The sequence below is a fragment of the Taeniopygia guttata genome, chromosome 3 (assembly GCF_048771995.1).
Source record: "Taeniopygia guttata chromosome 3, bTaeGut7.mat, whole genome shotgun sequence".
Classification (NCBI taxonomy): domain Eukaryota; kingdom Metazoa; phylum Chordata; class Aves; order Passeriformes; family Estrildidae; genus Taeniopygia; species Taeniopygia guttata.
The window spans coordinates 9,242,117-9,255,010 of record NC_133027.1 but is presented as its reverse complement, the minus strand read 5'-3'; the positions used below and the strand labels follow the sequence as shown (position 1 = coordinate 9,255,010).

General features: G+C 37.1%; 1 long non-coding RNA gene across 1 annotated transcript in view; it reads right to left on the bottom strand.

The window, feature by feature from the left end:
- Positions 1-12,894, bottom strand: part of LOC140683623 (uncharacterized) — a 36,039-nt gene that overhangs the window by 6,533 nt on the left and 16,612 nt on the right. The gene's annotated exons all lie outside the window — the stretch shown is intronic.

The following is a 12,894-nucleotide window of genomic DNA, read 5'->3' as shown; positions in this document are numbered from 1 at the left end:
CAGCAAAGTTCTCATTAGCAAAATTCCAAGCTAACCTTTCTACTCTCTGACTGCAGAGAGGGCAAAATGATAATCACAGTGGAAAAGCTGTCCTTAGCACTGCAAAAAGAAACTACCAGGCAATAAACATTGTTGATCAGACACAAAATCAGATGGAGGAAAGGAAGATATCAGTGAATCAAATGTCTTCTCTTCCTGGACAAAACACAGAGGTGAAATGTTGCAGTTATGAGCAAGAATACTTCACATGGTGTGATGGACACACTGCCAGTTGGTCCAGGTCAATTACAGTGTCTTTTTTTGGTGTAATGTGCGGAAGAAGTTTTCCTCAAAGGACCATAAAGGAAATAAAGTGCCCAATACCTTTGCCAGTTTTATAGCTCTCAGACTACATGGAAAATTTCATCCAGAAAGAACTGGCAGAGAAAAGGAGATAATAACAAGAACGACAAACAAATGTTTTGTGCTGTACAAGTTACAACATATTTAAGATATATTTTTATATTCTCTCACTTTGTGATTTGCTTTTTTGCACTGCATTTTATACCTTGCTTAGTTAAAGACTGCAATATGGAGCTACAGTAATGTACAGCAAATTTTAAGACCTTTAACCAAAATCAAAATATGCATCTAGAAAAAGATTTTTTTTCCTCAGCAGAAATTAGAACTATTGCATTTAGAAGCACATCCCATTTCTATCAAATATGCACCGTTTCCCCTGCAGCTCCTTTTATGTTAGTCAATATCTTTTAATGTTATCTGATGGTTTCCTAGGAGATGCCCTAAATGGCCAAACTCACTAGTTTGATGCCGGTGTTGGATAATATCTATATGCACTAAACATCTGTTTTGTTCACTGAAGTCTGCTCTGCCCTTTTTCCACTGGTCATTATGTTCCCCCTGAGGGTTTCTAATGGTTGCTAATGAGATAAGAAAAATGTTCCATGTACACTTCCATCTTCTCTGATGATGTGTGATCAGAAGTCTGTGCTCTTTTTTAGTAGGAATTGCTTCAAAATCATTGTTAGTGTTTCTTTGTACAGTAGTTTGGATGCAAATTTTACACTTAAGGACTAAAGTGCCTTTTAAAAATCTGTAAGATGCAATTAGAAAGAGAAAGATCACCACATTATAGGGTGGAGAGATCTATTTGTGGAAGGGTGGGCTCGATGTTGATTCATGTTTTTCAGATGGTACAGTACAGGTTGCATCATTAATAGAAGATTAAGATGCCAAATGGGGAATTTTTACCTTCTGTTTCTCAGTTTTTCACTGTAGGAAATCACCCAGATACGGCAAGAGTTCGATTTTATATAACATGATGAGCAGACAGAGTGTTCCTCAAATTGAACAGAGCCTGCTGCTACAGTGGGAAGAGGGGCTGACAACTTGGGTAGTATCCATACAAAGCTATAATTTCTAATCTGTCAAAATCACTTCCCTTTAGAAAGTCTGATTTCATTAGCATGTTCTTTGTCAGATGTGATTGCCTCTCTTAGCAGCTTTCCTTTTACAGCTGTCACAAAAGCCAATCAGATTATACCAAGGGCAGGAAATAAATAAGTCTTTTTGCTGTAAATTAATTTAGGCAAGGCTGCATCACATATGGTTAGATTTAGTCCCTACCTTGAAGTGTGAAATTTTAGCAAGGTAACAGATGAGGGCTCTAAGAGCAGGTATTGGCATAAACTGGTTACATACTGCACTTCTTCTGGCAACCTATGGGTGGGTATAGAAAATACATTTACATATAGCCTATGCTTTATAAATGGCAAACCAAGCTCTCAGTTAACTGAGGACATAGGCTAAACTATCTTGGACAGAGAGGCTAAATTAAGCTTTATTCATATTTTCTGTGCTGCAATCTTCTGGAATAATTTTAACCCAAATATTAAGAACTCATTTAAGGTAATCTTTTTAATATTTGATTTTGTCCACTGTTCAATATACCATTGTGGGCTCCTCTATCATTTCACTCAAGTATGATGCTTTTGTGTATCTTGCTGTGCTCTGCTACCAAAGAGTATCAAGGCTGATCTTGCCTTGGTTTTTCTGTTGCTTTGGACCTGAGCATGTAAGGTAATGAGGAGCAGGCAAGTGCTTTATGGAGACCTGTTTATCTACTTTATTTAGTTCTGCTTGCTTCACTTCTCTGTTATGGCTTCAGAAATTTGTGAGGAATAAAAGGGATCAGATTGTTTTTTGTTTTTTTTTCAAAAAAGTATTTCACCCTGGAGACAAAGGCGGTTGTCCCTCTTGGTGTCTAAGGTTGGGAAAAGAATCTTTTTAGAAGTCTTTAGTGCACAAAAGAAAGATGAGTGTCATAAAAAGGGCAACCCTGTGTGCCAGCTGACTTGTCCATCTTTCCCTGTGCCATTTCCAAAACGAGGCAGCATGAAATGATAGCAGAGCTCTTCAGTGGAGCTGCAGTTTCACTGTTCAGTCACTGTGACCCCTCCAGGGAACAGGTAAAGCTGTAACCTCTTGTAATGAGTCTCTGTGCAGGTGCAGAGAACCATTCTAGAAGTCAAAGCTGGAGCTGTATGATTAGGTTGGTTAAGAATTTATTTTATTTTGGAATCCTCGTAAATCACAACAATCTATTGCTTGTTAGAAATAGGTAACAAGCACTATATGGATCAGTCACCATTTCCCTTACAGGTATATTCTCTTATAGCTGTATTACCTGAGCAGGTATACTGAGCCCCAGTGTCTTTTCATTGTGCTGTGAAAAACAGGTGAAAGTCCTGATGATCATTATTACTTGCAACCAAATTTTCTTCCCCTTCTACAGGGTAATTGATCTTCCAATTCGGGCCCTTCTGTATCTCTAAATGCTAGTAGTTTCCTTTCTAAAGCTAAGAGAATCTTCTGGTTTTAAAAACTTAATCAATACTATGACTATGTAATGGTCTAGCTGTTTTTTTTTTTTTTTCTCTGCCTTTTTGCCAGTTCCATCTGGTCATTTAAAAACAATAATTTTGTACCTTTTCATCTGCTCCAGATCTTATGCAATGCCAATCTTTAACTGACAGTATTTGATCCATTTTATGATTACTCTTCATCTGTTCCTGGCTCTTTGTCTACATGCTGGTAAATGGCTTTGATCACCTCCTGGCCAGAATCTGTGGATTCTCATAATTCCTTCTGGAAAGATTCTTTGTCTTCATTTAATTACTTTTTAACCATTATCTGGGTAGCATTCATTGCCTGTTTTCTGTTTTTAATTTTTGCCACGGTGAAAGCTAATAGGACTCTTCTGCATTGGGACATTTAGGAAAGTCAATCCAAATTAAATGTTAAAGTTCACACTTCAGCTGCATTAAATCCCTGTGTTGACAGCCTTGTTAGAAGAAAAGACCTTAATTTTGTTTAATTTAATACATACTATAAATGAAATTAAGCTAAGTCAAATTTAGCTACTTCAACTTTGAACAAATGTGTCTACACAAGGTTTGTGAGATTTAGCAAATCAATTTTAGCTTCACACCTTTACTAATGTTTTTTATTTCTTAAGTTTTTTGCAGACAAGGCCTCAGATATCTTTTATATAGGAATAATCTTTTTCTTCCAGCCTGATTTTTTTTCTCTTTCTCTCCTTTCCTTGATATTTTTCACTCCTGCATTCTGATGGTAGCTTTCATTATACTGAACAGAGTTGCTCTTAGTCTTTTATTAATTACACTATAACAAGCTATAGATCTGCATTAATTTCAGGGGAGCTAAGGTGGATGTTGTAGATATGTGCACATGATGCCTGTTTCAGGTTTACCTAGAAAAAGAAGCCAGACAAAGTTAAAAGAATGAAAGTGAATATATTTAATGAAGGGCCTTCAGGTACATTGAGGGCAGATGAAGCCTCTCCAAGGGGCTACACACAAAATGGACAATAGTCATGAGTTTTTCAGACAGATATAAATTTGGTCTATTAATATACCAGGGGTTAATCCTCCAATTACTGCTTCAGCTAATAAAGTCATATACTCCAGTCTGCTTCCTCCCAATTCACTTTTTGGCGCCTGAGACAGAGGGTATCCTTGGATCTCAAGCCTGGAAGGATTGTTTTGTCTGACCAAAATGTGAAGAGAGTTAACTAACACCCTATATGGAATTCAGAGTTATACGCTAATGCAGTACAGGATCTGAAAAATATAAAAGCTAATATCTTAAGGCATCACACACACAGAATGGAGTTAATCTTTCCTAACCTTACTGGGAAAATACAGGCAGATGGAATTTACCCTAAGACAGTTTGTAGATGATATAAGCTGGGAAATACACCAGATGGTTGTGTCACCTTCAGAGAGACCTTGGCAGGCTGGAGAAATGGGCAGAGAGGAATCTTGGCAAGTTCAGTGTGGGGTATTGCGGAGTTCTGCATCTCAGGAGGGTTAACCCCACACACCAGAACATGCTGGGGGCTGACTGGCTGGAAAGGAGCTTGATGTCTTGATGGATAACAAGATGACCATGACCAAGCAAAGCACCCTCACACCAAAAGGTGAAGAGAGGTGATCCTTCACTTCTGCTTAGCACTGGTGGGGTAACAGCTGCACTCTGTGTCTAGTTCTTGCTTACCTCAACCATTCTGTGGTCAACACCTAAAATATTGTTAGGTAAGCAGAGAAGATACAGTTCTAACATCATCCAGGGAAAGTCATGGACTCATCACTTTAGATTTATCCCAAGTGCTCAGGCTGCTTCCCTACCTTTTGAAATTTCCTTTTTCTAAATTAATACTTCCCTGGAATAGCCCAAGTCCTTAGGACCATAGCAAATTTTCCAGAGCTTGGCATGGAAACAGGTCACCAGAAAACCCAATGTAAAGTGTGCAACTTCATAAATACTTCATTTTGGCCCAGGGGGCTGCTTTTCCTTTTGGACTGTAAACAGAGAACTCCAAGCCCACAGCCTTGTTCCCAGCTATTCCTGTGAGCTGCTAATCCGAAATTAATGACCTAAAGGCTCTAATCCCATGTGTTTAAAAAAGCAAATTTAATAAGGATACTGGCTTTTCTTTTAAACTAGCATGAATCCAGCAGCTCCTAGTGATGATGATGATGAAGAATTATCTCCAGATTTTTTTTTTTTTTTTTTTTTTTTTTTAGGTGGAGGAGGAATAGGAGAGAGAAGGATGTGAGACTTTCTGTAATGGAAAAAAGATGAACTCCTGCCATTTTATCTACCCTTTTTACAGAATATTTTTTGCTTTCTGTTAAAATTGTTCCTAGTAAGTCTGTCTCAGCAGCAGACAGATGAACCCTCCCATTTAAATCCCCTCCTGTCTGATAGGTAGACATTTGCAATCCAAAAGAGAATCATCCTCCTTACTTCTGAAAAGTATGGTCTGCCTTTCAGATAATACCTACTTTTCCAACCTTGTCAGGTGAGGCAGTGCTTGAAAGCTATTTAGCACTTACCCTTTTGTATAAAAAGTTATCTCAGTAGGACACTTTGCAGCAGTCTTTAACCCCTTTTGTATTCTCATTCCATCTCAGAGATGTCTCATGCAAGCTAATAAATAATTCCATGAAGTCTCTCCTCTTTCCACAACATTAATCTCCCATCAACTAGTAATGAGCCTTTGTCGGTTCCTTGTGAGAATCTGAGAAACCACATTAATTCCTTAAAACTTTTTTAACAATAGTGATCCTATTGGCTGAGAGTTTAGGAACATCTGATCCGTACATTTAGCCCTAGGAGATTTTGATGCCTGTGTTTATTGTGCCCTGAAAATCCTAAAGCCCTAGAAAGATGCTGCAAATGCGACATTCATCAATTTCTAATAAATTATATCTGCATATTATTTCATGTAACACACCAGAATTGTGCTTCCAAAGTCCTGTTCTTTCATGTTTGCTTCTTGACCTGGATTGTTTTTTGTGAAAAAAAAAAAAAGGAATCAAATATAAATTTTATACAGGTTGCTGCATGTTTTAGAACATGTGAAATGACTGTCTGTTCTTTGCATGCTGATTTTCCCCATGAAACATGCCAGAATATACCAGGCAACAAATAGCCAGCATTCATTCTGCTTGACTTGTCCATGTGCTGTGCAGTCTTTGATTTTAGCAGTCTAGAGAAAAAATGTCCCTTCAAAGTTTTGCAAAGAAAGTTCTTGTTGCTTAAACTTGGGTGTCCAAATTAGATGCCCAAGATCCTACTTATCTAGAACTCTACTGACATCCAACCTTCAGCATAGAATGGGGTTAAAAAGAAAGCACTATATCCTACCAGAAATATGTCAATTCTTTCCAGAAATCTTGTAATTTATAAATATTTCTGACAAAATTAACTTCCTATTAGCCCCACTTTCATATTCATGTCAACTAAATAAACAAACCAATCTAATAGTAAAGGGGGAATCAAAACTGAAAGTGGAGAAATAAAAGAGGATTGCGAGTCTACAGAACACTGCTGTGCATTTGAAGCATTTTTTTTTATGCATGGCTCTGATATTACAGCCTGCACTCAATTTTCTTCAGCTGAATTCTGCATTGCTAAATGTAGCAAGGACGCCCATCAATTCAGCCCACTCATTTCTGTTTCTTTTAGGCATCAACTTTTCAGTGGATTGTTTCTTTCTGCAATAGCAACTCTTTCAGACTGTCATGGTACTCTCCTTTTTTTGTCTCTTTCCCTGGTTCCATTGTTTTGTGCCATTTTTATCTTTTCTTTGTTCCCCTGTGATATGCAATGAAACCAACAATGCAATTAACATCGTTAGTTACATTCATTCTGCCCTTTGACAGTTTATAAAGACACTTTTCTGAACCTAAAAAAATAGAGAAAGAAAATTAGCCATCCAAAACTTGAAGTGTCTTTTACTTTATAATTTCCTCCTCTTCTTCTGAATGTGTGGAAGCCTGATAACACTAAGGAAATTATATATAAACAGATTTCACATATGCGTTACATGTTTGCAGTGAATTGATTTTGACATAATATAAAGCAAGTTTTCATCATAGTTTGAACGAGCTTCAATGTCATGAAAACCTCTGAGTTTTTCCCTAAAACTGTTATCTGAACAGAAATCTGCTTCTAAACCTCCTGAAGGATTATTGATTGGGACAGACTATATGCAAAGGGATTTCAGTTTAGATGAAACCAGCTTTAAATCTATATTACAATGATAACTTTTATGTTGCATGTATTGCCAGAAGAAGAAGTAATGTAAATGCTGTTGTTGAGACTGTGACATGAATAGGCATCCCAGTACATTCATTGTTTAACCATGACAAAAGAGTGGCAAGAATATGTCATTTCTCTGACATGAGAAGAAGAAGAAGCCATGGCTGGCAAGTATTAAGTGACACAACTTGAAGGTCTTCAAAAAGCTCTTCAGTGAAGAGGGCTGGTGCTAAACTCTCTGCCCAGTGTGATTACAGAGGCTCGATCACAGTTGGCAATTGCATTGTTTTGCTGTTTGCCCTTCAGAAGGTTCTGACAATTTCATCTATTGAACACAAGGCATAAAGGGTTTTAATTGATTTCCCCAAAATGTTGTTGATTTTTGAAAGCTGAACTTCACTTTTTAACTTGGTCCATTTGAACTTTTTAAAGTAACTTTAGATTTGTTGAACATAATTCAGGCCCTTTTGCAATAACTGCAGCCCATTGAGCAATGGATATCTGGAATTAACTTACAGGATGAAAGGTCTAGCAAGGGAAAGATAACTGTGTGGATTCTCTTAGAAACAAATCACGGAGTTCTAGGGAATTATAAGCAATAATAGACATAGGTTATATATAAATTTTGTTCTCCTGCACTAATAATATTTGAAGTTTTATCTTTCTGTGTTTTAGAAATTTCATCTCAGAATAGGTAGATGATCTGTGCTGGAAAACATTGCTATTTGGTATCAAGCCTCTGAGGACAGAAGCAATTGCAGATAATGAACTGGGTTATTTTTTGATTGCTAAACTTATGTTTTTTTCACAGCATGGCCATCTTTGTTACCTGGCTGAGTCTTTTCTCCATCAGGAAAAGCAGTAAACTCCCTAGGCATCTGTGACCTGGATATAAAGGTTGTATAACTATGATGCAAAGTTTTCTGAATATGCCTTTTTTTAGTGGAACTCTGGAGTTTTCACAGAAGAATGGTTGTGCATGCAGAGCAGGAAAGCTGCTGGGTTTTTTTTTTTTTTTTGTGGTTGCTCATCTCTTTCAGTCACACAATTTTTAGTTTCAGCCACTGCAATTATTATTGTTTATCAACAGAATGTCTGTTTGATGATATGTGCTACTGTACCTTAACAAAAAAAAAAATTCTGTCCTCTGTCCAAGTTGATGGAGTGTTTACTGCCCTTGGCTGTACTGTTTACGACTTTATACCTCTGAGTCACTGTGTATGTATCCAACCTACTGTGCCTCTGATGAAAATGTGTACATGAATTTAAATTTAGGAGATAACTTTACATGCTGTCTTGGTGTGATCTCAATTGAAATGGTCGCTACAAGTTTCTCCACTTGGCTGAAGAAACAACAGCAAAAACTGTCGCTAATTTTATTTTCTAATTACTTGTGCAGCATGGTTTTGTTGACATGACATGGATAGGGGTCACCTAAACAGATTTGCCTTGGGTTAATAGAAGTTTTCCATCATCTCCTCTGTTTCTGGTGCATAAAATATTTCTTACCAATCTTAACTTCTCGAATGAGTGCATAAAAGCCTCGCAATCAACCTGACAGCCTTTAACCAAGTCTGCCACTACCCTTTGTATTCATCTGCTGCACAACTCCCCTTACTGGTAGAAGGCCTCTAAAATGCTTGGAAAAAATTTTATGAATAAAAGTGTTTCGAGTGCTAAAATACTCTTTGTATAAATTAAAATAATGTCTTTTGGACTTTTCATAAAACACTATATGCTCTATTCATCCCTCGAGTGGATTTCTTTTACTGTTATTGCTGTGATGACACATAATTAAGTCAGATTACATTTGTGTAGATAGAGGAGAATAGCAAAGAAACAGTTCTAAATTATTCATCAATAAGTTTCTCCACTTAGAAAAAAAAGGAAGAAAAAAGACAAGAATTTAAAATGTTCTCTCTATGGTTATTTTCTTCCTAAAACTAGATAATTTTATAATGGTATATTGAACAAATAAGTTTCTCTCTTCCTCCCCATGAGAGAACAAGAGACTTCATTTAACTCCACATGTGTTATTCTGCTTATCTGCTGATTACCATATTACTTTGATTTGTGTGGTAGATTGTAAACTCTTGTAGGATTATGGAAAGATTTCTTTCCCCAGGCTGAACCAGTGAGATTTTCAGTACCATGAAGACAGAGATGAGTAGAGAAGAAGCAGATTGGTTATTATATCTCTATGTAGTGTTTACCCACTGGTTTGTCTCATTTTTATCACTGCAGAGTCAGCATGAAAGCCAAAGAAGTTAATACACCTGCACAACATTGACACAACACTAAGTTTTAATGTCTCTTCATACCCTCAGCATGGCTAGAGAAAATGAGAATTGCTGAAATGCTGTAGTCATAAAGAAGAAAAGGAGTAGGCATGGATATGTTTCGATTCACCTAGTTAAAATGCTCCTTTTGATTAGGAATTGAAAATATATGATGAAGGAAAGTGCTGATTTACTAAACATTAGGGGTTCTTTATGTACAAGTCTTTCTTTCTGATTTTGAATGGGCTCATCCAAATTTGGAAGAAAATTTACTTGGCTTGTTAAACTAAGTATTTCCTTGTAGAAAATGCAAGGAGAGGCAGCAATGGAGGAGGAAGTTAAGACCAGAGCTGTCCCATAAAAGTGAAAATTGTGAATTCAGCCACTATATCTCTTTTCTGTGTATGTAATTCAGACTAGAAAAAGAAAAATAGTTTAATTAGAAATTGTATAGAAATTAAGACATGCAGTGAAGATTGTAATGGGTTTTCTGGTATAGTGGAACCATGTGGAGAAACATGGGAATGGGTAGCCAAGTAGTTGAGCAGTGACTGGTGCTACTGACTGGAGGCTGTTTGGAGGTCTGGGAAATATTGGTGATGCATGTCTGACCCCAGCATGAGCGTGTCCTGACCATGTTCAACAGCAGTGGTACGAAAAGGAGGCAGTACCAGATGGAAGATCTGGGTTCACTTTTCTGCTTTGCTTCTGCTTTCTGGGAAGTCAGAGAAGTGGCTTTTCTCTGAAATAAAAACAACTCCATTCAACTCCTTTAAATCTGAGGAAATGAACCTGGAATCCTGCATGAATTTCTTGTCAACTGCATCCAAGATCAACTGAATTTCTGGAGAAAAGGCCAATGTTAGCTGAAAAGGTGGACAGTATAGTGTAGAGATAGTTAAACAGCTTTCACGATGCAAAGAAATTGCCAGTACAGATGAAGAGGGAAGCTTCATAAGATCTGCACTTTTCATCACAGTTACAAATTATTTGGAAAAGCAAGAGCTTAACGAGGTGACAAAGTTTGCTGATACTACAGAATTGTTCAAAGTTACAGAAACTAATACTGACAACAAAAGGATGAACTGAACTTGTGATTTTGAGTGGTCAGAGATAAAATAGGAGAAAAAATTCAGTGCTGATAAGTGAAAAGTAATTGATGCAAGAGAGCATAATCCTAATTATTCTTACACAGCCATGGGATCATAAATGAGGTATAAATACTTTGGAAAGACATTTAGAATTATTATGGTTAGCTGAGTGCCAAGCGATGCTCAGTGAAAGCTGAATCTCACAGGAACAACAAAGAAAGCATCAATAACAGAATAGTTGACATAACTTTTCTTCTATATAAAACCAGGATCAACTTGTGTCCTGAATACTGTATGAAGTTCTGTCCTCTCTTTTTCAAGCAGAGAAATTGTTGAAACAGACAAAGGCAGCAAGGATTAGATGTGAAGTTTTTGTGTGAAGAGCAATTAGGCTAGAATTGTGGGTCTTCAGGGAGAAAAAATCACTGAGAGACAAAATTATAGAGTATATCAAATAAAAAAGTAGATGGACTGCAATGTTTTCTATTAACAATGTTTGAAGAACTGAGGGCCAATTGAAGAAATTATCATGCTGCTAGCTTAAGGTAAAAGTAAGGAAGCCCTTTTCTCACACAGCACATTTCAACTCTGGAATTCATTGCCTGGAGTTTTTATAGTACCCAAAGTTAGATAGTAACCCATAGTTAGATTTATAAAAGGTTTGGAAAATTAGGTGGAAGAAAAGATCATTCTATACAATACTAACATTTTTTAAAAAAATCTGTGTAAAAGAGGGATATTAATTATCCTTCTTTTTTTTTTTAAATGACCACAAGCAGTAACTTTTACAGTAGGGAGATTCTTTGCTGGGTCTGACGAAAATGATTTTTGCCCACTATGATATTTGGTGTGTCATAGAACTGAACCCAGTCCACAGAAAGTGTTCTCAGACATTCAAAGGAAATTTTCATGACAGAAAATTAAAGTAAAAAATAATTCATTACATTTACCTCCTCTAAAATAAGAAGGAAACAGAATTAACATTATTTGTGAGTGGATATTTCATACTGGGATGAAAATAATCTTTATAAGATAGGAAAACATAGGTGTGTTCTGGGATGTGTCTTTAAGATATAAACAGTGTGGGATGACTCAGATCAGATTTGCACTTTGTATGGTGTTATATTAATTTAGAAACATGGAAAAATCCAGTTCTGAGAGGGTTTTTTTGCCTGGTTAGTTGTAGCAGATGAGAAGGCTGAAAATAATTTTAAATAGCACTTCCCTTCTCCCACTTCACATAGGAATAACTGTTGAACTGTTGGAACAACCAGACCTTTTTTTCCCTGATAAACTGTAAAAGTACCCAAAGGTATCAGACATGAAACACAGGAATATTGCCCAGACATTGTACAAGTTCTTGCAATGACAATTTGGAGAGATGTTTAAAGATGTGCCTGAGGGAGGTGAGGGCTTGAGGGAGACAGGGATTTTGTTTTGTGATTTTTACCTCAGCCTGAATCAAGTTGCCTTCTCTTAGGGCTGAGCCTGAAACACATACATGAGATGAGCTGGCATGCCCTGAGGTGGATCTGGGATGCTGGCCTGCTTCCCAAGGACTGCCAGAGCTACTATGCTGAAATTCAAACTTTATGGACTAGTGATTTTCCTGCTTTAGTGCCAGCATGTTTAAACCTTCTCGATATTCTGGGTGCAAGTTTTCTGTGTAAATGCAAGTAATGTCTCTGCCCAAGTATTCTTTACTCCACAGGGTTAAAAAAAATAAGTGTATCAAAATTTGAGGTATTCTGGTGCCACGGTGGTGAAGTCATATAAAATATGGAACCCTGTAAAGAGTAAAATGTGTAAGATGTGTAGAGTTAAGGGGAGCTGAAATGTCCCAATGCAAATTTTGAACTCTCCCAGGAGCCAGAGCATTTGGGTCAGGTGTTACTGTTCAAGGCTGTTTCCAAGCGAGTGCCTGCGCCTTTTTACAACACAAGCCTTGTTACACTTTGATTTCTTCCTCTCTCGGTCTGAATTATGTTACTTTTGTTGATATGAATTCACAGCCACTTGCCAATGACCATAAAAGCCATTCTATACCACATATTGACTTGAAAGATTTAGGTCCCCAGTATCAAAAGATGGCACTTTATCCACTCAGCCAGACCAGACCCTTGATTTTATATTGCTGTTTTCTCTCTGAGTTTCAGAAGTCCTTTTAATATTTCAGAACCATGTCAGCTCTTTCATAAACTTTCCAAAGGGTGAACAGTAGTAGTTGTATTCCAGCTGCTGCTGAATCTGCTGTGTTTGTTCAGCCCTGAAATGATCTTTTAAGATGTGAAAATAAAATGTTTCACTAGTACTGAGCCATAAACTGACCAGGGATGCAATATGCCCAAGAAAAACTACCTGTTAAGTATTAGAACCATTTTTCTTCCAGCTTT